The sequence below is a fragment of the Leptonychotes weddellii genome, chromosome 8 (genome assembly GCF_054177405.1).
Source record: "Leptonychotes weddellii isolate Sample4059 chromosome 8, ASM5417740v2, whole genome shotgun sequence".
In the NCBI taxonomy this organism is placed as follows: domain Eukaryota; kingdom Metazoa; phylum Chordata; class Mammalia; order Carnivora; family Phocidae; genus Leptonychotes; species Leptonychotes weddellii.
The window spans coordinates 67,095,136-67,121,892 of record NC_138376.1 but is presented as its reverse complement, the minus strand read 5'-3'; the positions used below and the strand labels follow the sequence as shown (position 1 = coordinate 67,121,892).

General features: G+C 41.3%; 1 long non-coding RNA gene across 2 annotated transcripts in view; it reads right to left on the bottom strand.

Annotated features, from left to right (window-relative positions):
• LOC115944989 (uncharacterized) overlaps nucleotides 1-26,757 on the bottom strand; it is a 169,180-nt gene that overhangs the window by 119,736 nt on the left and 22,687 nt on the right. For both annotated transcript variants that reach the window (XR_014147806.1, XR_014147807.1), the window contains 3 exons: nucleotides 22,340-22,396; nucleotides 20,422-20,489; nucleotides 17,252-17,366 (listed from right to left, as the gene is read on the bottom strand). This is a non-coding gene — a long non-coding RNA (uncharacterized LOC115944989). The remainder of the gene's footprint in view (nucleotides 1-17,251; nucleotides 17,367-20,421; nucleotides 20,490-22,339; nucleotides 22,397-26,757) is intronic.

Here is a 26,757-nt window from a genome sequence, read left to right as displayed (position 1 = left end):
AGACTTCCCTCAGTTAGGTGTTCTCTCCTAATTTCTCTTCCTGTGTTGGTGCTGTTTGCCCCTCTGATTCCAATCCGCCTCCCCTACTCACATCACACCGAAGTTACTTAGACAAAAGACGGAATCTTCAAAGTAAAAAGGAATCCAGAAGGAACCCAGAGCTTCTGGATACTCAGGGACCTAGAAGCCACCATGCATGGGTATTGGTTGGCAGAGGGTGTCTTGCACATATGCGGTATTTTGAAACATAGGTCCTCTGGTTCTTTACACTAGGACAGCGCCACTGAAGACAGGGAGCCAAACTTTGAACCATTGTGGGGGTAGGCTGTCAAAAGGCCCCTCACTCCCAGGTGGGAAAGTGCTTCTCAGTCCAAAAAATCCATCATTGCCCAAAATACATCCCATACCTACACACCAAGTTGACTCAGTTGCTCCTAGGCCTCCACTGAAATGGGAAGAAGGCAAAGTAAAGGAGGGCTTACGACTAACTGCCTTCCCTAATGGAAGCTCAGATTGTTAGATAGACCTTCTACTTCCCATTTGACAGCTGCATTTGGTGCAAATGGAGAGAAATGTAATTCATTTCCATTCACCTTTGTTATTTTTAGAACATTCATTGCTTTCCAATAAAATTTCTGATTGCAAATGATAAAGCAATAAACGTTTATTGTCAAGAATTTAGATAAAACAAAGCAAAAAGGGGGCACCTGGGTGGCTCAGCCGGTTAAGTGTCTGCCTTTGGCTCAGGTCATGATCTCAGAGTCCTGGGATCGAGCCCCGTGTCTGGCTCCTTGCTCTGCGGGGAGTCTGCTTCTCCCTATGCCTCTCCCCACCACTTGTGCTCTCTCCCTCTCAAATAAATAAATAAAATCTTAAAAAAAGGTATTGGGAAGAAAATTACATCACCCAGATAGTAAGTGTGAACATTTGGCCTAGGCCCTACCAATCATAAATAGATGCTTTTTTTTTCGTTTAAAATCAGCATAGAGTTTATGCCCCACTTTTCCTTTCCATTTGACATTATTTCTTGAACATTCTTCTATGTCCTTAAGTAGTCTTTGAAAATATGATTTTTATCAACCACATAAATTGCACTGTTTGGTGTACAAAAATAAGAAACCAGGTAGAAGCAGAAGACTCTGCCACTTATGTCTGAAAGGGATACGTTGATCATCCTGGAGCCCCATCCAGTTCTTTCACACGTTTTCAACGTGATGCTTCTGTGCAGACTCTTGAGTTTGGCTCGGTGGCACTGTGTTAAAATTCATGCACATCCCTCTCTGGTGAGCTTGTGCAGCTTGTGGGTCACTAGGGATTTTAAAGTCATCCGCCTTTGGACCAAGACGATTGGTGAGGGGTGGCAGAGCCAAGCTGTGCCCATTTCCCTAATGTTGGACATCAAAGGTTGTTCTAATTTTTAGTTACCATAAAAAAATTGTGTAATGCCCATCCCTTTATAGTACATTTCTTTATTTTTGGAAAGATAGATTCCTCAAATGAAACTAATAATTCAAAGCCTATTAACATTTTGAAAATTCTTAGTATCTGTTTTCAATTTGCTTTCTTTTTAAAAAAAATTTTTAAAGTTTTAATTTTACTTCCAATTAGCTAACATATAGTGTAATATTAGTTTCAGGTGTACAATATAGTGATTCAACACTTTCATACATCACCCAGTGCTCATCACAAGTGCCCTCCTTATACCCCATCACCTATTTCACCCATCCCCTTACCCACCTCCCCTCTGGTAACCACCAGTTTGTTCTCTATAATTAAGAGTCTGTTTCCTGATTTGTCCCTCTCTCATTTTTTCCCTTTGCTTGTTTCTTTTGTTTCTTAAATTCTACATATGAGTAAAAGCATATGGTACTTGTCTCTGACTGACTTATTTCACTTAGCATTATACTCTCTAGCTCCATCCATGTCATTGCAAATGGAAAGATTTCATTCTTTTTAATGGCTGAGCAATATTCTATTGTATATATATACCACATCTTCTTTATCCATTCATCAGCCGATGGACACTTGGGCCATCTCCCTAATTTGGCTATTGGAGATACTGCTGCTATAAACATCGGGGTGCATATATCCCTTCTAATTGGTATTTTTGTATTCTTTGGGTAAATATCCAGTAGTGTGACTGCTGGATCATAGGGTAGCTCTATTTTGAACTTTTTGAGGAACCTACATACTGTTTTCCACAGTGGCTGCACCAGTTTGCATTCCCACCAATAGTGCATGAGGGCTCCTTTTTCTTCACATCCTCACCAACACTTATTGTTTCTTCTGTTGTTGATTTTAGCCATTCTGACAGGTGTGAGGTGAGATCTCATTGTAGTTTTGATTTGCATTTCCTTCATGATCAGTGATGTTGAGCATCTTTTCATGTGTCTGTTGGCCATCTGCATGTCTTCTTTGGAGAAATGTCTGTTCTCTTCTGTCCATTTTTGACTGGATTATTTGTTTCTTGGGTGTTGAGTTTTATAAGTTCTTTATATATTTTGGATACTAACCATTTATCAGATACGTCATTTGCAAATATCTTCTCCCATTCCCTAGGTTGCCTTCAAAAATCTGTTTTCTAAAAGGACTGTATCAATTATATCCTGATTGTTATGTGTAACAGTACCCTTTGAACTGAATCTTTGCTTCACTAATTTTTTAAAAAATCTTACCAGTTGGATAGATGTTTACATCTCTTGATGGCATATTGATATTAATTTGTACTTTTTGATAACTAGCTATTCTTAATAGCTTTATTGAAGTATAACTTACATACCATAAAATCTCCTTGTAAGTGCACAATTCAGAGATTCTTAGTAAATGTATAGAGTTGTGTAACTATGACCAATTTTAAACAATTTTAGGACATTTTCCAATTTTAGAACAGTCCCCATAATCGCCCCAAATTCCCTGAAGCCCATTTGTAGTCAATCCCTGTTCCCCTCCAGTCCTCAGGCAACCACTGATATGCTTTCTGTCTCTAGAGATTTGTCTTTTCGGGACATTTCATAGAAATGGAATTATATATAGTGCTTTGTGCCCAAGTCTTCACTTACCGTACAGTTTTTTAGTTTTATCCACATTTTAGCATGTTATAATAGTATATATTTAATTCATTTTTACTTGATATTTACTTCATTTTTACTGATGAATTCTGTAGTGTGGATGTATCACATTTGTTTATGTTTTCAACAGTTGGCGGACACTTGGGGCTCTTTTGAATAATGCTACTATAACATTTGCATACAAGTCATTGTGTGGATATGTTTCATGTCTCTTGGCAGATTCTAGGAGTGAAATTGCTGGGTCCTCTAGTTTTTTAAATGTCCATCAAGTGATGAATAAATAAGCAAAATCAGATAGATCTCAAATTTTACTTATGTTCCTGAATGGTTTACAAAACACAGAAATCATGTTTTCAGAAACTTCTAAGGAATTATTTGGTAAGCCGTCTGGACCTGAAGAGTTCTTGAAAGGAGCGTCTTGATAACTTTGTCAATTCCTTCTCAAGGTTATTGATTTTTTCATATGTATAATTTATTTAGTCAATTTTAGCAATTTCCCCCAGAAAATCTTCCATTTATCACTATTCTCACATGTATCAACATACCATATTATCTTACTCCATTTAAATCTTCTTTGTAATATGTTCATATCCCTTTTCCATTTCTAATATTATTTGTATGTATTTCCTCTGTTCCTGGATTTGAATAATGAAAAGTATTTCCACTTTGTTAGCCTTTAAAAATATTTAAAGCACTTGTATTAATCCATTATGCTTTATCTTCTAATTTGTAAATTGTTATATTTATCTTTCTTATCTATTTCTGCTTGTTTGGATTTTCATCAAGTTGGACTTTCCTCATTTTATTTTATTTTTTTTTTAATTTTTTTTAAAGATTTTATTTATTTATTTGAGACAGAGAGAATGAGAGACAGAGAGCATGAGAGGGAGGAGGGTCAGAGGGAGAAGCAGACTCCCTGCCGAGCAGGGAGCCCGATGCGGGACTCGATCCTGGGACTCCAGGATCATGACCCGAGCCGAAGGCAGTCTCCCAACCAACTGAGCCACCCAGGCGCCCCAAGACTTTCCTCATTTTATAGTCATGTACTTAGTTTATTTTCATTATGTCTAGTTTACTAATGACAATGGTTAAGGCCTTCAACATACTCCTTTGTACTGATCTGGCCATATTCCACGAACAGTTATATATAATATTGTGATTTTCATTACTTTCTAAAAAGTTTGCAATTATGGTTTTGATTTTCTTTTTTTATAAAATTTTAATAAAGAGTTTTTAAATTTCTAAGTAATTGAAAGTTTAAATTTGTTTATTCTTATTTAAACTTGGGTATTTTTTTTTCTAGTTTTGTTGTATTTTAGATAAAAGTTTTCTTTGTGGCCTTATATATTATTTGTTTTGCTCAGGGTTTCAAATAATAGCTTTTAGGAAGGTTTATTCTTTGTTGTTAGAGGAAAAATAATTTATTTTTTATTTTTTAATAATTATAGTACTTCAAACTTCAGCATGCTTTTTTCCTCTTTTTTGATTGTCAAAATTTAGGTCTCCTGAAGACAACTGTTTTTCTGTCCATTTCTCCTTCTGTCAATTTTTATTCTTTCTATTTAATGCTATGCTTTTATCACTGTGATATTTTCATTTGGTCTTGTATCTTATATCAACATAAAAATGCCAAAATGAATCTTTTATCCTGAAGGCTGCTTTATGACAAATGCTACTTTGTTATTTTATTACTGTCATTCATGTTTTCATTTCATTTGCATCTGCTTGATAAAGATTTGGCCATGGTTTTATTCTTTTAACTGCTTAGAGTTAATTTTAACATTTATTGATATTTTTCCTAATTTCCAAGTGAATTCGTGTTTATGACAGAAATTCTGGCAACTATAGGAAAACACACACACACAAAATCATCCACCATCCAGTAGCTGGAGTTTTCTCTTTTTTCTTTCCCTTCTTTTTAAATTTTCTTTGATATGTTCAAAGAAAGCCAGAAGAGTCTACACTGGGACCTACAGGTCACGGGCCAATTAAACTAGAAACGGGATCATTTCACAGTCCAGAGCATGGGGAGACAAAGTTCTCAAGAAACTAGCTCTCGTTTCTGTTTCATTTCTTGAAATTCAAAAACAGCAAATCACACTCCTCTCTTGTCTACCGTGGGGCTGGAGAAATAAAATGATTAGATTGCCAGGGATTCAAATCAAGAATGGCATGAATCTGCTGTGGTCAGAAGCCCAGGCATCTCCCTTGAGTCTGGACTTCAGAGAAGGTGATTCCAGTGACTGTCACTGAGAAGCAAAACCTTGGCTTCCCCATAGGCCCGGGGCGTGTGTCAGGCTCTGTGTGTGTGTGTGTGTGTGTGTGTGTGTATGTAGGGGGTCACAGCAGTAGAGAGGGTTTGGCAGCAGCCCAGAGGTCCCACTGAGGGAAAACAGATAGTCTACACAGCTGAGTCCATTTTCTTTAGGAGGTCAGGGAAACTGGTCTGAGAGCTGCCTCAAGTCAGGTTCTGGCTGAAAAGTCAGGTCCAAGAGCTTAAGCCAAAATGTATCCTCTGTCAAAGAGTCAGAAAATAGGCTCTCCAAGGAAAGGTTAAAAGGATCGAACCCTTTAACATAAAATAAGAAAAGATTAAGTGGCTGCTTAATTAATACCATCAAACAATGAGGATTTCTTTTTAAAGAGACTGATGAGTGGTTTTCCACTATCTATCGAAGACAGAAAGGGTGAAATGCAGTCTATTTAAAACAATGGAGAGATCGAGGAGTTTCTTAACCCCCAGATTTAACAACATGGGCCGGTCTTCAGCAGTAGATTATAGAATTTCGATCCCCAGGGATCTTTGAAGAGAGAGAAATAGCCATCCAGAAGGCAGGGCCAGGAACCATTGGAAAAGGACACAGGCCTCTGGGTGGGGCAGACCTGGGCTGGAATTCCAGCTCTGCACAATCCGCGAAAGACGACTTAACCTTTTTATTCTTAGTTTCCTTACCTGTAAAATGGGCATAATGATACCTGTATCACAGATTTTGTTGGATTAAATCAAATGACAACCTATATAAATCTCCTAGCCCAGTACTTGGCACATAGTAGGTGCTCAACAAATGTCACTTCTTCCCCCTTTTCAACTGTCATTTGACAAGCAGTTAATCTTCCACATTCTTTGACCACTAAAGAGAATACTAATTTAATTCCACCCACTGAAGATTTATCGAGAACCTCCTTTATGTAAGGCGCCAGGGAGGATATTTGGTGTTTCTTAGCTTCCCAGCATCCGTTCACCCTACCTTTGGTATGTCTCCAACTTTTATGTATGGGTCCATCCCACCTACCTGCCCTCTTGATGTGGTTTTGCTGGGGTTTACTAGGCGACACCTGACCTAGGCATTGCTAGTCAAAGCATCCTGAACAGCTCTGCCCAAAGTGATGGTTTAGGAAAGGGAACACGACCCAGTCGGAGCCAGCGAAACTCAAGGAGTTTTGCTTAAGCTCACTGGAGAGTCGGCCCTCTCTTCTCCCAAGAGCCTGGGAGGCTGGAGCTAGTGCAAACCATTTAATCCCCTCAGGAGCCTGAGAATAAAAACGTGTAGAGGAGAGCTGAGTTTAGAAACAGGGAGAAGCCAGTGCAATCCCAGGACTTTCTATTTATGTGACCCAATAAATCCCACATTCTATGTAAGCCAGTTGAGTTTGGTTTTATGTTGCCAAAAGGATCCAAAGTGATATATGCTGTGTAGGACATGCAAAAAAAATAAGATCAAAAAACTTATAAATTATAAATAAGATGTTTACACAAGTAATAATGGGATAGAGCAAAGTATTTACTATATGCTATTTATCCAGGGCTTACCACATGCTGGACACTGCACAAGATTCTTTGCTTTGCACATATTGTTTTGTTTAATCCTCAAACAGTTCTTTTTATGGAACTAGTAGCATTTGACTTTGAACTTGAGAGATGGGTAGAAATTGGGCAGGCATGAGAGGAGGGTAAAGAGGGTAAGTGGAAAGAGGAACAAATGGAGACAGGAAAATGCAGGGACAGTCAGCAAGTGGCTGGCAGTCCCATTCACTGGGACCTGGAGGGCCCAAGGACAGTAGTGGGACATAAGCCTGGAAAGACCCTTTGAGATCAATGCATTGAATTATAAGCACACTCTCCAAGGCAAGGAATTTGTGTTCTTTTTTTCTTTTTAAGATTTTATTTATTTATTTAACAGAGAGAGACACAGCGAGAGAGGGAACACAAGCAGGGGGAGTGGGAGAGGGGGAAGCAGGCTTCCCGCGGAGCAGGGAGCCAATGTGGGGCTCGATCCCAGGACCCCGAGATCATGGCCTGAGCCAAAGGCAGATGCTCAACCAACTGAGCCACCCAGGTGTCCCTAGGGAAAATATTCTTATCATGCAGGAAAGTGAAAATAATTTCAGAGGTGAATATAGAAGGGGAAATAATTAATGTTTAAGTATTCATAATTTTTGCCCATCCCTAATTTTTTTTTAAAGATTTTATTTATTTATTCGACAGAGAGAGAGAGAGATCACAAGCAGGGGGAGCGGCAGAGGGAGAGGGAGAAGCAGGCTCCCCGTTGAACAGAGAGCCCGACGTGGTGCTCGATCCCAGGACCCCAGGATCATGACCTGAGCCGAACTGACTGAGCCACCCAGGAGCCCTGCCCATCCCTAACTTTTATAGCATGACTCCTCCTTCTGGGTCAGCAGCCAGGTGCTCTCAATTGTGCAGAGCCTAGGTCGAGAGAAACACACAACAAAACTTTAAAAACCTGAAAGGGTAAGTTCGTCTACAGAAAGAAGGATTTGGGCGATGGGCAGGGAAGAGAGACAGCAAGCCTGAGTGTTGAAGCTTGAGGGTTGGAATCTGAAGAGAGGGAGAGTCTCTCAGAAAGCCGTTGCACTCCACGTGAGGGTGGCAGGGAAAGAGAGGGCTTTTCTAATGTCATGGTGTGTGCTTTCTTGAAAGAAAAAGCAAAGACTTAAGGCACATTTTTGTAACTGCTTTTTTCACTTCCAGGTTGCAGAAGCTGGAATTTACTATCATTAGGAGGAAGAGCTTGAGTTGGTGAGGACTGGCTGATGGTGGGGAAGAGGAAAAGCATTTTGTGTTCATTTTGAAGGAAGACACAGGATGGATCTGCCCAGGGAATGTGCTGGAACCAGCCTACCTTAAGAAGAGCCGCCAAATAAAGAAAAAGAAAAGTGAGAATAAGAGGTGTGGATATGTCAAAACCCACGATGGATTCCTCCGGAAGTTTAAGAATTTTCATCTGATCTAGCAATTCTATACCTCTAAAGTACAGACCCAAAAGATTAGAAGCAGGAACTCAAACACGTACTTGCACACTGGTGTTTGTAGCAGCATTATTCACAAATGGCAGAGAATAGGAACGACCCAAATGACCATCAATGGACGAATGAACAAACCAAACGTGATATATACATACAACAGGATATTATTTGGTCTTAACAAGGAAGGAACTTCTGACACATGTTACAACACGGAAAAACCTTAAAAATACGCTAAGTGAAATCAGCCAGACACACCGGAGAAATAGCGTATGCTTCCACTTATACGAGGCACCTAAAACAGACAAATTCATAGAGAAAGAAAGCCTAACAGAGGTTACCAGGGCCTGAAGGGGAGGGGATGAGAAGATGTTATTCAATGGGTAGAGTTTCTGTTTGGGATGATGAAAAAGTTCTAGAAATGGATAACAGTGATGGTTGCACAACATTGTGAATATATTTAATGCCACTGAACTGTACACTTAAAAATTATTAAAATGGCAACGTTTGTGTTATGTGTGTTTCACCTCCATTTTTAACAAGCCACATGTGATGTAAGGTTTCAACCCTAGACTAAGGAGTGGGCATTTGCCTTCTGTCCCCAGACCACAAGTCTTGATCAGAAGGGAGGATTATCAAAATTCTGTTCTAAGAAGGCTAATCAATAGCCATGAGGTAGAGAAGCTTGGCCCAATGCCAAGCCCTGGTCTAGGTTGAGAATTCTCAAACCAGTGAGGAGGTGGTAACTCTATGAGCTAGACAACGGGAGGATCGGGGATTTTGTGATTATTTGATGGGGAGAGAGGCTTTGGGAGAGCCAGGCAGTTTTCATGATTTCAGCTCTTTCTGCCTTACAAAGTATTTGCTACAGTGGTTGGTTTCTATTTTTTAATAAGCCAAGAATTTCCTTCCTAATATTACCTAAGTTTACTTTTCTCAACTGCTGCCATAAATAGAGCTCATCAACCACGAAGTCTTTAGAAAATTGTCAAACTCAGCCAATAAATAGTACTCAACCATATGGAAAAAAGTGGGCAATCATGACTCAGGCAAAGTGACTATGTTTTTCTGAATGGAAAAAAAAAAAATTCCTCAATTTGATTTTAACCAAGAAACTCAGATCTGTAAATCATTTTTTTCATTCCTATAATGTTTCCTATTGCATAACTATATGCTTTTATAAAGAGACATGTCAAACTCTCAGCTGATCGATATCAAAGCCACTTTGCAGCCTGTTTTTCAGGATCTCCCTTCACTTTTTATGTTTCCATAACCCTGCTATTCCAATAATATTTTTATTTCAATTTATTTTCATTCTTTACACAAAATCCAAAACAAAGTAGACACTTACGTAAAAACCTGAATTCCATGGTTTGCTGCTCCCTGAGATACAGCTTAGGTATGTTTTATTATCCAAGGGGCCCTGATACCTCTTAACCATAAATGAAGTTAAAGCAACTGTCCTGTTTACCCCACTTGCCCACCCAGCATCACACACTAGCAGAGCAGAGCCTTCAGATACTGGGACAAGAGGGAGATACGTTTAATAATGAGAAGGTCTGACATGACCAGGTGGGTGCTGAAGATATCAGCCTGGTGGGTGCTGCAGTGGGAGGCTCTGAGCAGCCCCCAGAAACAGAAAGACAGAGAAGAGAGGATGGGGGTGTTGGAACTGGTATGAAGCATGAAGCTTGCTGAAAACCACCTTGGCCTTCATCAGCCCAGGTGTTACAGGCATAAGGGAAATCCTAGCTGTGCTGAAGCAGAGATCAATCTGACAGCTGGAGACAGGTGATCTTCCTCTCCAAAGCATCTACTCACATCCACGGATCTACATGGAACTTTTAAGAAAAACGCCTGAACCTTGTCCATTTCAGCTATATACAGATATATTCATTCCACAAATATTTATCGAGTGCTTCCTACTGTGCCAGACACTATGCAAAATCCTGGGGCTAGAGCTGTAACGAGTCCTGCACTCCAGGTGCTTACAGTCTTTTTTTTTTTTTTTAAAGATTTTATTTATTTATTTGAGAGAGAGAGAATGAGAGACAGAGAGCATGAGAGGGAGGAGGGTCAGAGGGAGAAGCAGACTCCCTGCCGAGCAGAGAGCCCAATGCGGGACTCGATCCCGGGACTCCAGGATCATGACCTGAGCCGAAGGCAGTCGCTTAACCAACTGAGCCACCCAGGCGCCCCAGTGCTTACAGTCTTAATGGAGGAGAGACCACAATAGATAGAATAACACATAAACAAGATAGTTAACGATTGTGATAGCTACAACGAAGGGAAAGAATGAGAGTGAGGAAGTAAGTAGAAACTGAGGAAGGTTGCTTCAGAGAGGGTGTTCAAGGATGTCCTAGGAAGGGGGTAACATCTGAGCTTAATCATCAAGGAGGAGACAGGGCCAGCCAGCCTCCCCTTGGGGAGTTGGAGGGAGCATCCCAGAGGAACTCAAGCGCAAGGCCTGGGAGCACGTGTTCATGATAGAGAACTGAAGGTGGAATGGCTGGAGGTGTTGACCATGACATAACATGGTTTGCTGAGCTGGCAGGAGCTAGATCTTGCAGGGCCGGTAGACCATGAGGGTGGTCGGAAGCCACTGAAGAGTCTTAAACAGGAGAATGACATGATTTTATTTATGTTTTTACAAGTTCACTCTGGCTGCTGGGAGGAGAATAGAGGCGAAAGTGGAAGTAGATTAGTTAGGAAGTCACAATGATAACGCAGATAAGTGATGACAGCAGCTTAGACCAGGGAAGTGGTCCTCGGAGTGGGGTCCCTGGACCAGCAGCAGCAGTATCACCTGGCAACTTGTTAGAAATGCAAATTCTCAGGCCCTAGCCCAGCCCCACTGAATCAGAATAGGTTGGCCTATTTATTATGCTCTGGACATGCATTATGCGTCCCACCCTTCCCTCCTCTGCCCCAGTCTAGAATCCTCTCCTCTTCCCTTTCCCTCCAAATCCTTCCCATCCCTCAAGACTCACTTCTCTCCCCACCTCTCTTGAAAAATCCTCTTTGAACTTCCCAATGCACAATGATTTCTCCCTCCTCTAAATCTTTAAAACCCCTAATGTCTATGCCAATCATCTGATACTCATCAGGCACTGCCTGGTATGACTTGTTTCCTCTTCTTGGGCTTGTGCCTTATCACATCAACCAGATTATAAACCCATTTAGAACAGACACCACACTCTACACAGTGATTCCACTGCTGTGATTACCCAACAATCTTGTGTATTCTAGACTAGATCATGGAGCATGATGAAGAACATGATGGAAACACAGATAAGTGAGGATATAATAAATAGGTCCCATTGTCTTCCCCATCCATTTGGCATCTCTCTATACCCCATGGACCTCCCCCAATCCAAAACGGCTGCTCCACTGTGAGAAAAGCAAGATATGGCCTGATAAGTCTCTCCCATATGAGAACTTGCCCTAAGAGACACAGAGACTGTTGTCAGTTAGTGGTGGTTACAGGAGCTTGGAGATCACCATGTAGAGTTGGACTGGCAGCTGAGCTGGATGAAGTAAACAAGATGAGTATGCAGAGGATGCTGGCTTGGATGAGAGGTCAATAGAGGAGATTTTCGGAGACAGAGATAGTGCAGCTCTAGGAAATGGAGAGAGAGGCTTAGCTCTTAATGGCCTTCTAGTTCTCAGGTCCAGTCTTCTGCTAAGCAGGGTCTGGTTGTGTGTCTGATCCATGAGATCCCCCTTTAACATTTCTGTAAATTGGGGCTAGCCTGAGTGGCTTTCTGTTTTTTGCCTTCAAAGGAACTTCGACTAGAGAAGAGGCAGCACAGGCTGATAATAATTCTCACCCTCCATTCTTTATGTTAATCCCAGGCTCCGACAGGGTCCTGGCCTTTCCCTTCTCCTAGTGCTGTCACAGCAAAGCGTGACTACTGAATTCCGAGCATGGAAAACCAAGAATCAATTGCTCAAATGCTGTCAAAAAGTGACATTCAAGTTTGAGTGACAATGATGTCTTTGGTCCTGTCCTTATCCACTTTTCTATTTTTGGTTCTGCTCCTGCTCTCTGCAATTACAATGCTTAGTGCTTAAGCAGTTGCCAGGAGTTATTTAACAAGTACTTCGCCCTTCTTTGAAGATGATGCTTTAATCCTGAGCTTACATCCTTCTCTCAGTGACAGAGACTTCAGAATGTGCCATTTCACAAAACACCACGTCTCTTTTGGTGTTTTCTTTGAATGATGGGCTTGGGCCCATTGATTGATCCTCGAAATTGGAGCCTGTCAGAAAGAAATTTCCCCAAACTCCAGTGTCTTCAGCAAGTCACTCTCCATCTATAAAATGGGGCTCACCTGGCCAAACTTTCTCAAGGATGCCAAGAAATAAATCAATATAATGGATGGAAAGTGCTTTGTAAATAAATCCCAAATAGTATTATTATTCTAATTGCCAGTGCCCGTTCATCTTCAGATATATGAATCAAGGTATACGTTCATGTACAAAGGACAACTACCCAGCACTCAGAGCTGGGTGGGGATGCAGAGGGTTACTCTGGGTCTTCTAAATGATGGCTATCTGGTGGGCATGCGTAGCGGCAACTCACGCATGTATACATATTTCCTTAATATGTGAATTTTTTTACATTAAGCGCAAATTATATCTCCCATTGGAAACCTATGTGTGAATTAGGGATCAATGAAGGTTGGAAAAAAAATGGGGAGGCAGGCATCAGGGAAAGAGTTTAAGCAAATTAGAAAAATATCACCCTTATCCAAAGAACTTAATGCAAGTTTGTATGAATCTTTCTCCAAAGTGTACCTTCATCCTTCATTCTTCAGCATCCAGAATATGTTGCCAGGGGTTACAGATCAAGTCTCCCAGAAACAGACTGGGGTGCAGGAAGTTTATTGGGGAGCACTTTAGGAACCCCATCTGTGGGAGAGCGAAGCAAGCTGGACTGAGCAGGAAGAGAAGCTGGATGGCATTCAGTCACAACAAAAGCCTCAGCGGACCCCACACAGGCATTCTTAAGCTGGGATGACCTGGCAGAATTGTCCCAAGTGAAGTCAAGAGGCAGGACCTTTGTATCCCCACCTGTCAGTCATCAGACTCAGGCTGCCCCCAGGAAGGGGGGAAAACAGCTCTTCATCCAAAGGCAATTTCTGGGAGGGGTTACTGGGCTGCAGGCAGTCAACCGTCACCCCTAGCAGCTTGGGTGAATGAGTGCCCCAGTCCTGAAGGAGGGGAAGGAAAGCGTCCATCTGACCAGGTCAGAGCTACCATTATGGTTTGGGGGTTTTTTTATGTGTCAATGAAATAAATGACTAATAAGTCATTCCATGAAGAAAAGGTGCTTTTCACATCAGTGTTCCTGTCATTCCAATAGCTCGCTGTAGGGGCAGGAACATAGCCAAAATAAACTGGTATCTTACTAACAGGACCAACAGGAGAAACTGTGGTCAGCTTCAGGAAAGCGCCAGACACTACCCAGCACCGCGACCCAAGCCCAACAACACACTATACCACTGACTCCTGAAACCACAGACCTGAATCCCCTGTCACAGTCATTTAATTCCCAAAGTGAGGTCTCTGCCTGAACCCAGAGGAAAGGATTTTTTTTTTTTCAAGCTTGCCATCACCCTTAATGCATATACCTAGAACTGATGGCACTATTATTTCAAAAAGGCTTATGGCTATTAAACTGAAATTAAAAGGATTATCAGAAACAACTTGGAGAATTAAAAGATCAAAAATACCATCTAGAATATGTGCAATTTCCCCCATTTAAGTGATAAGATGTGGTAAAAACTTACCTACACACAGTTTTGTTTTTTGTTTTTTTTTAAGATTTTATTTATTCATTTGAGACACAGAGTTAGAGAGAGAGCATGAGCAGGGGGAGAGGCAGAGGCAGAGGGAGAGGGAGAAGCAGGCTCCCCGCTGAGCCAGGAGCCCAACGTGGGGCTCGATCCCAGGACCCTGGGATCACGACCTGAGCCGAAGGCAGACGCTTAACCATATGAGCCACCCAGGCGCCCCACCTACACACAGTTTTGCAGGATGAAATCCTTCCAGGTTTTCCTCAAACATTTCTAGATATTTATTCCTTAGAACATTTTTATAAAACTTAAATACATTGCAAAATACCTTGTTTTTTATCAAAACTGTGTTTTTCTTACAAGTTCAAAGGAAGGGCATTCTCTCTCACCTGATGAAATGTACAAGCGGCAGCTCTATGGTCTCTGTCCTGTCTTGCTGATTACCTTAGCTCAGAAATTTATCAGTTCAAGAAGATGTATTCACTTCCTGGTTAATTTAAAGATCGTATTCTATGATTTCAGTCTACCCATAATGGACAATGTGTCCAGGCTATTATCTCAGGAGAATCACCATTTAAGTTCCTCCTGGATGCTCAATTCTTCTTTGTCCATTTGCTAGGATTTTTATCTTCAACTAGGAAAAAAATGTACATTGTCCTACATTAATAATTTGGCAGATTATAAACAACCATTGTTCCTTTCTTTTTTTGATGTTCTTCAGATTTTTTAAATGACTGTAACAAGTACTTTGGGTGTCCCTGACCCTTTCCAACTTATCACTGTCATATTGTACCTAATTGATAGACAAATAAGTATTTATTTTATGACTGGGTATGAAACCAGTCTCTATCGGTACTCGGTATGGATAGATTCTCACCAGCATGAGAGGCTATATGAATTACTGGCTAATAGGCATGGATTCTTCAGCTAGATTGCCTGCCTACAGATCACACCTCTGTCACTTAGCTCTAGAAAAATCACAACTTCTCCGTGCCTCAGCTTCCCCATTTATAAAATGAGAATATCTACTCATAGGGTTACTGTTAGAATTATTTCAATTAAAAGCAATGCCTAACACATAAGTGACATATATATATACACACACATATGCTAGTACTATTATTGTTATGCTATTTTTACAAAAAACCCAACAATACACATTTAAAATTGTTACCGCTTATACAGCTAAATTATGTCATTTTTAAAAATAACAGCACAAAATTCATTCTGGCTTAATCATTCTCTTCTGTTATAAATGAGATCATGCTCTATAAGTCACATCCACAGGCGCCAAAAACATGATACCCAAGGTAGTTAAAATCCATTCATTTCTTCCATGGCACATCTCTGAGCAAAGCATTGAACTGGGTGCTAGTACTCCAGGTACCATTAGGACGTGGGTCCTGCCCTCGGAGCACTATTCCTCCCAAAGGTCCACAAACACTGGCCCTTCATGGAGGTGGACAGTGGCCTTCCCAGTACATCATCTTATCTCGTATTTATTCTCAAGCAATCATTGTTAGCGGATGCCCTTATACCCTGAGCATGAAGCTTCCTTTCAGGTAACTGAAAGTTTAAGAAGGATATATATTGCACATTAGAAAGTGAAAGGAGTTTCCAAAGAAAGGAGTTAGCAGATGCGATAGTATTTTTCTACAAAATCATTGTGATCTCCCTACCAATATCTATTTCTAGGCAAGTGCTATATTAATATACCACTTTCCGCACATCTACCACTAAAGAGAACTGACAGAGCTAGTCTTTTTCCCTTTCCCTGTCATTCCTTGGATAACATGGTTTGCTTCACAAAATTACTTGTTTAGTTTGATGGCTCACTAGTGTCATCAATAAAGTTTACTGGGTATATTACTAATTAAGTCACATGCATTAATTGTATGCTTACTGTGGGATGCTACACAATACATAGGAAATTTTAAAATACCAAAAAAGGTATTAACCAAATTTTAAAATTAAAAAAAAATACAGAAGTCATGAGAGCATATTTGAATTAACCAGGGAAAACTTTAAAGAGGTGAATGTGAAGCCAGAAAAATTACCTACGTGGACTAGTGATAGCAGAGAAGGGGCAGTGGTATCCAACAAGGCACAGAGGAAGGAATTAGAAAATCTGTGCTGTGGTCTCCCTGTGATAAACCCCACACACACCCCACACACCTCTACTTTCCCAAAACTCATGTTTGTCTGAGGGCAGAGATAAACTGGTCAATGAACTTGACAGATGTTTGTAGACTCTCGGTCGGCCACGTGGCTGAACAGGATCCCCCAACTTCTGTGATCCCAGGTGAGGATGACCTTCTTAAGTTTCTCTAGGTGACTGCAGTTGGACATCAGGGATCCCTGTGAACCCCAGTGGCGCTCTACGCATCAGAGGAGAGTTTTGGGTCCTGGAAATCATCTGCCATTGGCCACTGAGTAGTCGATGGTGATTCCCTACACTCTTATTGCCTGGGGAATGTTTCCTAACACAATACAGAAAGTATTTTCAAGGCTGCCCAATCCAGAAATCTGATCCAAGTAGCTCCTGAGGGGCATTAAAACTGCCCTCCTGTGGCCACAGTATGAGAAAGAACCCAGACGCCAGAGAAACCACACACTGAGAGGACCCAGGTTAAGAAAGCAGAGAGCCAAACATCCTGCTCCAGTGCTCACCATTAGCAAAGACCAAGGACTCTCTGGTAGCAATGAAGGGAGTCAAGAAGCAAATGTCTGAAAGGACAGGCAGACAAGCCAAGGAGAAGAACGACATGGACACATCTGAATATTGGACAGGACCAGCGAGGCTTCCAGCAATTTCTGTGTCACGAGAGACTAAAGCCTGACATTGAAATCCACACCTTTGTTCAATCTTAGGACAGAGAGCAAGGTCAAACATTTTTAACAAATTCTTTGGTCTTCATAAAACTTCTACTTTAAACATCTTTCTACGGTATCGTTATTTATACATACCTGGACCTAGTGGTCACTACCTTTAGAGTTAAGTTGCCAGGATCTGGAGCAAAGCAAACAAAACAGGAATGCCCTCTCCCTTTCTCCACCCTTAGGAACTGTCCTAAGAGAATTATTTGTGTTACAGTGTGCTACATCACATGGGGCACATACCTGGAGATGAATCATGTCCCTCTTCAAGGTGGTCTGGGTGAGCCTTTCAAGGACATTCTGTGCAGCTGAAACTTCGCTAATCCTAAACTGTGGATCCAGGGCCATGCCAGCCAATCTGGTGTGGGAAGACGGAGAAATCCACTTACCTTGATATTCTCCAGCTTTTCTAACTTGAACTTGATTCGTTCATTCATTCATTCATTCGTTCGTTCATTCAACTGGCTGATATATAGCACTCACTAAGGGCCCAGGACTGCTCTAAGCACTTTATGGATTAACCCATTTAATCTACCCCACACACCATCAGTTGGGTGGCTTCTGCACCCCTCCCCCTCTACACAGAAACCATCCCTTGCCCTTCAGGTGTGTCTACTTCTTTATTTGTTTATGCCTTTTATGCGATCATGTGTAATGCTCTTATTTATGTGTTTGTGTCATTCTGAGCTGGATTACTGGCTTTAATAGGCAAGAACTCGACGCTGACACTTAGCCAAATGCTATGACTTGTAGAGACTTTGACGTTTCTCGCCTCCCTGGCAAACTGTGGAGGAGGGTGCCACTCGCTGATGTTGTAGCTTCCTCTTAGGAGCTTACCCTTCAGGCTTCCTGAGGAAAAAACAGCTTGCTCCCCCTTCCTCTTTTCTGGGGTATCTGTCTATACATGTACTGTATACCAAATGAACTGAGGCTTCCGTGCCCCACCCCCACTCAGGTATCTCTGCATTGCTGGGTATCCCTGGAAAGACATCATTTTTCCTGCCAAATTGCAAGACTCTGTGTCTGAGGGCGAGAGCCCTAGCAATTTCCTTCCACACCCAGGCCTGGCTCTGTCACACTTGGCCCGACCATGGCAGTGAGACTCTTTATGGAGTGCTTAGTGCAGCACTCTGGCAATTAGGGGCTTGACAAATGCTTTTTCATGATGCTGAAGCTGAGGATCAGAGGAACAAAATTTTCCCTGGAACAAAGGGGCATATTGTGTGTGAATTCACCTTTTATGATGGCTGTCTGGCCACTGGACCCCTGTGTGCCCAGCATGCAGGGAAGCAACACCATGAACATGGACACAGGACTGGGCATGCAGAGACCAGGGCCATGGCGCCAAGCCCTTTAGCACCAGAATGTCTCTACTGCACACAGAAACAAGAAGACCCTAAATTAATAACTAAGTTAGGGACATATGAACTGATACAAAGAATTTGGAACTCACAAACTGGCATGAGAAAAAACCCATAGATTCCAAGCTCAATAGCAAGTATATATTAAAAAACACTAATTAGCAGGCAAAATGCAGGTTCATGAAACAAAGCTCTAAAGAAAGTGAAGAAGGATGGAGAGTGGGGGGCGCTGGGGCGGGGAAACAATTTCCCTAGTGAGAATGATGAGAGAATGCTTGCTCAAGGGCAAATTTTATGGAAAATCATGATCCAGTGCTAACAGAAGGAGAAACCTTTCCAAAGAGTTAATGGAGCAGTTAGAGAAATTCAGGTTCAGTAAATCATGAGGACTGGGAGTATTGATCTGAACATTCTGGTGGGTGAAAATATGAAGCTGAGCTGCTGACCAAACTATATAATAGAACAGCTCTTCAAAAGTGGCTGGGGATTTTAGTTGCTGAGTTGATGCTGGAGTCTTGCCCACTGAGCTCTCCCTCCCAAGAATTTCTCTTAAGAAATTCTGCCCACTCTAACCCGGAGGTTAGTTGCCTCTCCCACTCACATAACTGCACCTCTCATCTCTGATGATCCCAAATCCACAACCTCCAGCCCAACCTCTCATCTGATCTCTGGTGGGTATTTCCAGATCTCTCCATGACAGGGCTACTTAAGCAACCTGCGATCATAGCTACTTAGATACTCATCATCTCAATGCCCTCACAGCCATAACCAATGAGAAAACAAAACAAAGCAAGCAAACTCACCACAAAACCATCCAAATTGTGTTCCCTGCCCTCCAGCCTTGAACACCTGGGGACACCTGCGATTCCTCCCATGTCTTCAGCTCCTCTACCCAATTTGCCAATAATAACAGCATTTAACCTTGGCCAGTTATTCAACTTTCTCTAATTCTGTTTCCTCATCTGGAGAATGCGAATAATAAAGATTGACATGAGGACTGAACAAGGCCATGTATGTCAAGTGTCAGAATGACACTTGGTTCCACCTGAGCTGTCATTTTTACCAGTACTGGCGTTACGTTAAAATATTTCTTCACCTCCTTCCACTGTAGGCTCCAGCAGCATCACACTGAGGCCTTTATTGCCTCAGCCTTACAATAGAATCCCAAACATTCAGAGCTAGGAGACTCCTAAGGGAAATGAAGTACTCAATCTAGGGTATTTTCACTTCTCTACACTGGCTCCTCTCAGCCTTGTGAATGCCATAGCTCTCGCCCTGCTCTTCTCCAGGGCCAGTGTCTCCCTTTCTAAATACTCAGTCTACATCAGCCCCTGTTCAAGAACCTACAGTGGTTCCCCGGGGTATGGCTATCCCCAGGGAGTGTGAGCCCCAGGCAACTGTATTTTGCAGGTGCATCTGTGTATCAGCAATTTTACTGGAAAATGAACCCATGTGAGGTATAGTGATTTACTGATGAAGATTTGGAATAATGGGTATTTATTTATTGCCCAATGTGAAAGTTCTTATCTTCTTCATCCCCTGTGAATGAGCGTTACCCCAAATCAGCATGTCAGCACCACTCTACAGGTCCAGTGTCATGCAATATTACAAAAGAAATAACTTGCCAGCCAGTGTCAGTGGGAATGTATGCTGACCAAGCTGCTCTCTTGAATTAGGCCCCACTTTGGCTCTAAAACAGTACATAAGTATGAGTTCCAGAACTCCTCTAAATATCTGGTCAACCTTACAGGCTGGATAAAGAGTAGCAGCGAAGGACTTCAAGGAACAGCATCCAAATCACAAGGACTTGTGAGGTGTAGGGATCCAAGACAGGGGTCTTGCCCATGGCTAAGAGCAGTACTATCTCATCAGGTGGTTAATAGATTTAGATGCTCTGGAAGAGTACCTCAGAGCCACTTTTCTTAGCTTTATGAAGATGTCTGGCCAATTGCATTATATGTTAAATAACTAGGAACTTGGACGCATTAAAAATTAATAGAAAATTGTATGAATAATGAATCTGTGGCAGTGTATAAAATGATCATACATTACCTCCAGTTAGACAATGAATCCTTGAAATGGTATGAGCTATGTGACCTGACAGTCTTTTCACTGGTGGCCTGAGGAGAACAGGAACAAAGGAGAGAGTAAATAAAATCTGGGTGAAGGACATTCAGCTGTCCAAGTTACTTTTGCTTATAAAGCAATGTGCCCAAGTGTCTACCCGACCCCTTCTTTCTCAGAGACCTGCCACACACAGCCCTGAGCCCCTGAGCCTAAATTGCAGGTGGTGAGGCTGATCCCAGCCTCCTAGGATTAACAGACCCCTTAGGATGCAAGCAAAGTAGGTTTGGTCAGCCATCCTGGAGCCAGGCTGGCCAGGGCTATGATTGTGGGAACTGCATTGATCTGGTCTGGGCCACAGAGGGTCAGGTATAGGAAGAACCTAAAATAAGGCAGTGTCTACCAACCTCCCACCTCTACCCCTAACTGCCCCCCTCCCCAAGACTGCTTTGGGACTTCCAAAGAGAAATATTATAATCCATGTCCATCTCCAGCCTCATCAGGTCATTTTCCAAAGGTTAAAGGCTTCATAGTTTCCCGTGTCTCCTCATTCTGCCAGTATCCAATTACTAGGTTCTCTCTTACTCTCTCTCTTTCACACACACACACACACACACACACACACACACACACGCACACGCACACACACACACACGCACACACAGAGCGTTGGCACATTCTGGCTTGCGGAGTTTTAGATAATATGTTGGCTCAACAAGAGAAAAAAAATGAGCATTTCCTGGCAAATTAAAGACAAGCAGAGCCTGGTAATACAGGTGATGGGGAGGACATTTACAAAGTCTGCCTCCCTACACTGCTTCTTTGATGCAATTCTTTTTGTGCCCTAAAGGAATTTCATGGTAATGAAATCTGTACTCAAAAATCAAGCCTTCCTAACTAGAGATACCTTGGGACTATTTGCTCTCTGCAGGGTAGCCGTGTGCGGCATGACCCTGTTTCTGAGTGTGCATGGGAGACAGTGGGTAGGGGGGAAGGGGGATGTTGCTATCAATGTATGATCTGAGCCTGCTTTGAAAGCCGATCCCAAGGGGTAAAATAAGATATGGAACTAATTTGATGAGACACTAAAATCTTCTGACCTGTCTTATCTAACAGAATTCTGGTGCTTGTTTTTCATTATAAAGATCTGGGGTAATAACTTTATTTAGTGCTTGCATTTTTTCCCCCTGGATTTCTAGTAGAAAGTCAAAGACACTGATTTACAAACAGAGGTTTCTTAAGTACTATTTTTAGAACAATGCTGTATACCAGATTTATAAGGGGGTTAGGGGGGAGAAACTACAGTCACTTTTGAGCAAAGTAGCATTTCACTGCATAATAATGAAGTACTAATTGCTCTTTGTCATCACTTTTTATGCAAATTGCCCCTGGAGCATTTGCCCAACATGCATTTTACATTTTAACAAAGAAAGTGGAGTCTTGATAAACAAGAATCGTATACCCAAGCAAAAATAAAAATATCAGCTATAAAATAAAACTGCTTAAGGTGCATTCTCTAAGGATATAAATTTTTCTATTATATCTTCCCCATTATTAGATCTATTTGACCAGTAAGATTCCTTTGAATCTAAAATAACAGTTTATGTGTTAGGCAAAATAAAATGAGTTTGTATGCCAAACATGCACATTTTACTCATCCTACAATTTACAGTGGAAGTTAGATGTGAACTCATGTACCCAACAGAATTTAAATAGATCAGGTCAAAAATCCAGATTGGCAAAGGAATCAAATTGTGTCAAGGCATTTTTCAAAGGCGCAAATCTCACTATTTCAGAGGTTTCAGTTATTCTAATGGATTCCCATTTTCATAGAGACAGTCATCAGCATTATCAAAAAAGAAACATGATTTGCGTATCATAAATAGGTACAGAGTTTGAAACATACCTTCAGGACGTGTGTGTTCAAAATCTGGTCTGGACAGTGTTACTGGTTGCTATCATACTAACACCAGGCAATAGGGGGAAAAAAGAGAAATGTGATTTATAAGTTTTCTGGGACCTTCAGAGAAATCTAAAATTCAAACCTGGCCTTCCAGGTCATTATGAAGATATATTTGTGGAGGAAAGAGGGTAGAACATATTTTATTTAACAGTCTGTTAGCTTGATCTATACCATTTAAATATTTAAACATATGGTACGTGGGCCTCCATTTGTACTCTTGCCCCAGGCCCCACAAATGTTAGGGGAAGGTCTGCCTCTAAGAGCCACTCCCCCGCTTCCAACTCACAAGCTTCAATCAAATCTGTACGTGTTCATTCTAAAAATGGAATGCAATTGGCTTTAAAGGCAGCTGATCTTGAGGGCCGTAACCTATGCTATTCAGTAAATCCACACTTTGCAAATAGAAAAATACAGTGTGTGACAAGGTGCTATTTATGGAGCAATAGATGATTTCTTCCCAAATGCAGAGAAATGGACTGTTGCCTTATTAAATGACCATTGTAGAGTGTTATTTCCAAAGTAGGATAATTCCTGGAATAATAATAATTATACTGTGAAGCCTATTTAATTCTAGACTTCAAAGCCGTTTACAGTCCTAAAGTTATTAGTCCACAGTCCCTTCTTCTGAGCTGGATCCATAAGGTGTTATCCATTCACTTTCATAAGCACACACGCTCAGACCCAGAAGAGTATTGCCTGCGGGTCCTTGAATGAGTCAAGGAGCAAGTGGAGTGAGGAATCCTCACTCATAGGCTCAGATTCCCTCCATTAGACCACCTGATTATGAGATGAAATACTGGTAAACATGAGCTTCTGTGCCCAGGAAATGCACTGTGAAGGTCATAATGAATTACTTATGCTATGTAGTGTATGTATAAATCATATTAAAACATGCTGAATAGTACATTATCATGCTTCTATTTTGCATTACAAAAGTAACTAATGTAAGCTGCAAAGTGTACTTTTAATCCATTATTCATTTTCAAAAGTAGTCAGACCACTATTCAAGTACAATAAAAGGCTACCAGTATAAGCAAACCTGCTTTTCAATTTATGAAGATGAAACAGCAAGATTTTAAAATCAATTTCAAATTAGACAAGCTGTATTTATCAAAACACATCAAATCTATGCATTCCTAGCTCAGAGGGAGAAATTATTATGAACCCTAATTTTCCCGCCAAAAGATTATATTTCTTAAGTCTGGACTCAATATAATTACTTTTACTATGTGTGATTCTCTGATATTATTTGTTTTACTTTACTTTTAATGTTTACAGCGAATCAAAAGCTATTTTTAGTTTTCTTTCTCATTTAGGTTGAGTTATCTACATTCTGGTTTTCCACAGCACTACCTGGGGAAACACATTTTCCCCAGCATACAAGCAAACAATTTGGATGGACTTATCAGCCCTGAGCACCCCATCTGAAGTACCCCTCAAAGGTCCTTCTAGTTAGCGTTCAATATCTAGAAGCCGTAAAAGAAAAGATTGATACAAATTGATACAAAATCAACAGTAGCATAAGATACAAATGACAAACTAAGAAAATGTTTGCAATCTAAATCATAGTGGGTCAAGCCCTTTAATGTTTAGTGAGTCTTAACAAATTGAGAAAAGTCCAAAAGCCCAATAGAAACTGAACAAATGATGTGAACATAAAATTCAGAGAGAGCAATACAAATGGTTCTTACAACATACAAAAAGATGTGCAGGGGTGCCTGGCTGCCTCTGTTGGTGGAGTGTGTGACTCTTGATCTCAGCGCTGTGAGTTCCAGCCCCACACTGGGTGTAGAGATTACTTAAAAAATGAAATCTTGAGGGGCGCCTGGGTGGCTCAGTCAGTTAAGTAACCTACTCTGATCTCCGGGTTGTAGGATCGAGCCCTGTGTCGGGATCCATGCTGGGCAAGGGGCCTGCTTAAGATTCTCTCTCTCCCTCCCTCTCTCTCTCTAATGAAAAAAAAAAAAGTTAAAAAACATAATAATAAAATAAAACCTTGAAAAAAAAGAGATGTGCAACCTCACGCACACAGAGCAATTCAAATTAAAGCTAAATGATGATACCACTTCAAATTGGCAAACATTTCTCAAAGTTCGATAATATAATTGTTACCAGGGCTGTGCGGAAACAGTCACTTACAGATGCTAGTGGGACTGCAAATTAGAATAAGTCACATGGATGGCAACATGGCCATCCCTATCAAAGTGACATGCTTGGACCCGTATTCCCACTTCTGGGACTTTACCCCACAGACAGCTACACCAGCACACTTAATGAAATAGTATATATATACAAGGTCATTCACTGCAGTATTATTGCAGTAATAGCAAAAATTTGGAAACAACCCAAGTGCATGTGATGGTTAATTTTATGTGTCAGCTTGACTGGGCCACAGAGTGCCCACCCAAACATGATTCTGGGTGTTTCTGTGAGGGTGTTTGGGATGAGATTAATACTTAAATTGGTATACTGAGTAAAGCAGATTGCCCTCCCTGTTGTGGGTGGGTCTCATCCAGTTACCTGAAAAAAATGAAAAGGCTGACCCTCACCTACTCTCCCCTCCCTGCAATAAGAGACAGTCAGCTTTTTCCTGCCTTTGAACTGAAATATCTGCTCTTTCTGGGTCTCAAGCCTGCCAGCCCTCAGACTGGAACTACACCATCAGCTCTCCTGGGTCTGCAGTTTGCCAACTCACTCTGCAGATCTTGGGACTTTGTCAGCCTCCATAATCACATTAGCCAATTCACACACACACACACACACACACACACACACACACACACACACGGTTTTGGGGTTTGTTTCTCTGGAGAACCCCAATACAATAGAGAATTGATTAAATAAACTATGATATGCATACTAGGAATAGTACTCAGATATAGAAAAACAAATGGAGATGATCTATATGTGATCTCCAGGACATACTAAGTGAGTAACAGTAATACGCAAAACAAGATATATTATATGCTAACCTTTGCGTGAAAGGAGGGATAAGGATATATATTTGTAATTGTTTATATTGAAAAGAAACACAAAAGTAAATAAATAAAATTATTCTACTGGGGATCAAAGTGAACCAGGATAAGCAAATGAGTAGTTTTTCAATCCTTTTGGTTTTTAAATCATGTGAATATACTACTTATCAAAAAAAAAATTTAAAGTTACAAATTGATAATAGTGTTTCTTTATCATATCACCCTAATTTATTTCTTTTATGGCACTATTATTGTCTGAGGTTTTCTTGTTTAGTTATTGGTTTCCTTATTTCCTTCTCTCTAGAACAGGGTCAGCAAATTATAGCCCAAGGGCCAAATCCAACCCACTTCTTATTTTGTAAATGAAGTTTTAGCAGTAAACAGCCCTGCCCATTCATTTATATATTCATAAGGCTGCTTTTATGGTAGAGCTGCCGGGCTGAATAGCTGTGACTGAGACCACATGACCCATGAAGTCTAAAATATTTACTATCTGGCCCTTTACAAAAAACGTTTACTGACCCTTGTTCTAGAATGTGAACTCCTTCCAAATCAAATGTAAAGGCAGAAAGCTTATTCGGTCTTCACTGTATCCTTCAGAATACTGTCTAGAGCCTAGTAGGTGCTCATCAATTCTGTCACAGGTTGGGTTTCCAGGGAAATGAACTCTGAGAGGGAGATAGCAGGTGGGAGGTTTCTTAGGGAGTGTTCCTGGGATTTACCTGAGGAATGGGAAGGAGCAGGGCTGGGCAGAGGGAGAAGTCAAGCCTTGGTGCAGTCTCAATGGAATGCCTCCCCTGAACTGGCAGGGAGTTCTGAAAACAGGGTGATCCTTCAGAGCTCTCCAAATGAGTTGAGAGAGCTGGGCCTTTATACTCTCACTTGGATCTGTCATTGGATGGGGGCCAAGCCAGGAAGGAGGTGTGACCTTGAGGGAAGCAGCTATCTTCAGCCAACACTAATCCTGGAGCAGCACCACCAGTAAGGGCTGTCTTCCAGCAGCATTCCCAAAAGCTGGGGTAATAAGTCTCTAATGGGGGGTGGGGAGAGTGGGGACCCACAACATAGCATCCATCACAAGGACTAACTAAATACATGTGTTTGTATGCATCTGCTCCAGTGATCATTCCACCTCGCAATACCATTCAAATTTCATTGTCATAATCTTTCTTTGGGCTTTTCTGTACATCTTAGTTTGCACACTCTCAGAAGCAGACTCCGAGACAACCACAGGGGTGTAAGTAGTTTTTTTTGTAAGATGCAGGAAACACCAGTAGAAGAATGGAGACATCAGACAGGGAAGGTAAGGTGGTTAATCCACCGCCCATGGCAATGTACACAAGTGCTGCTCAAAGTGGGTTTCCGGGAAGAGTGCCCATCCGGGAA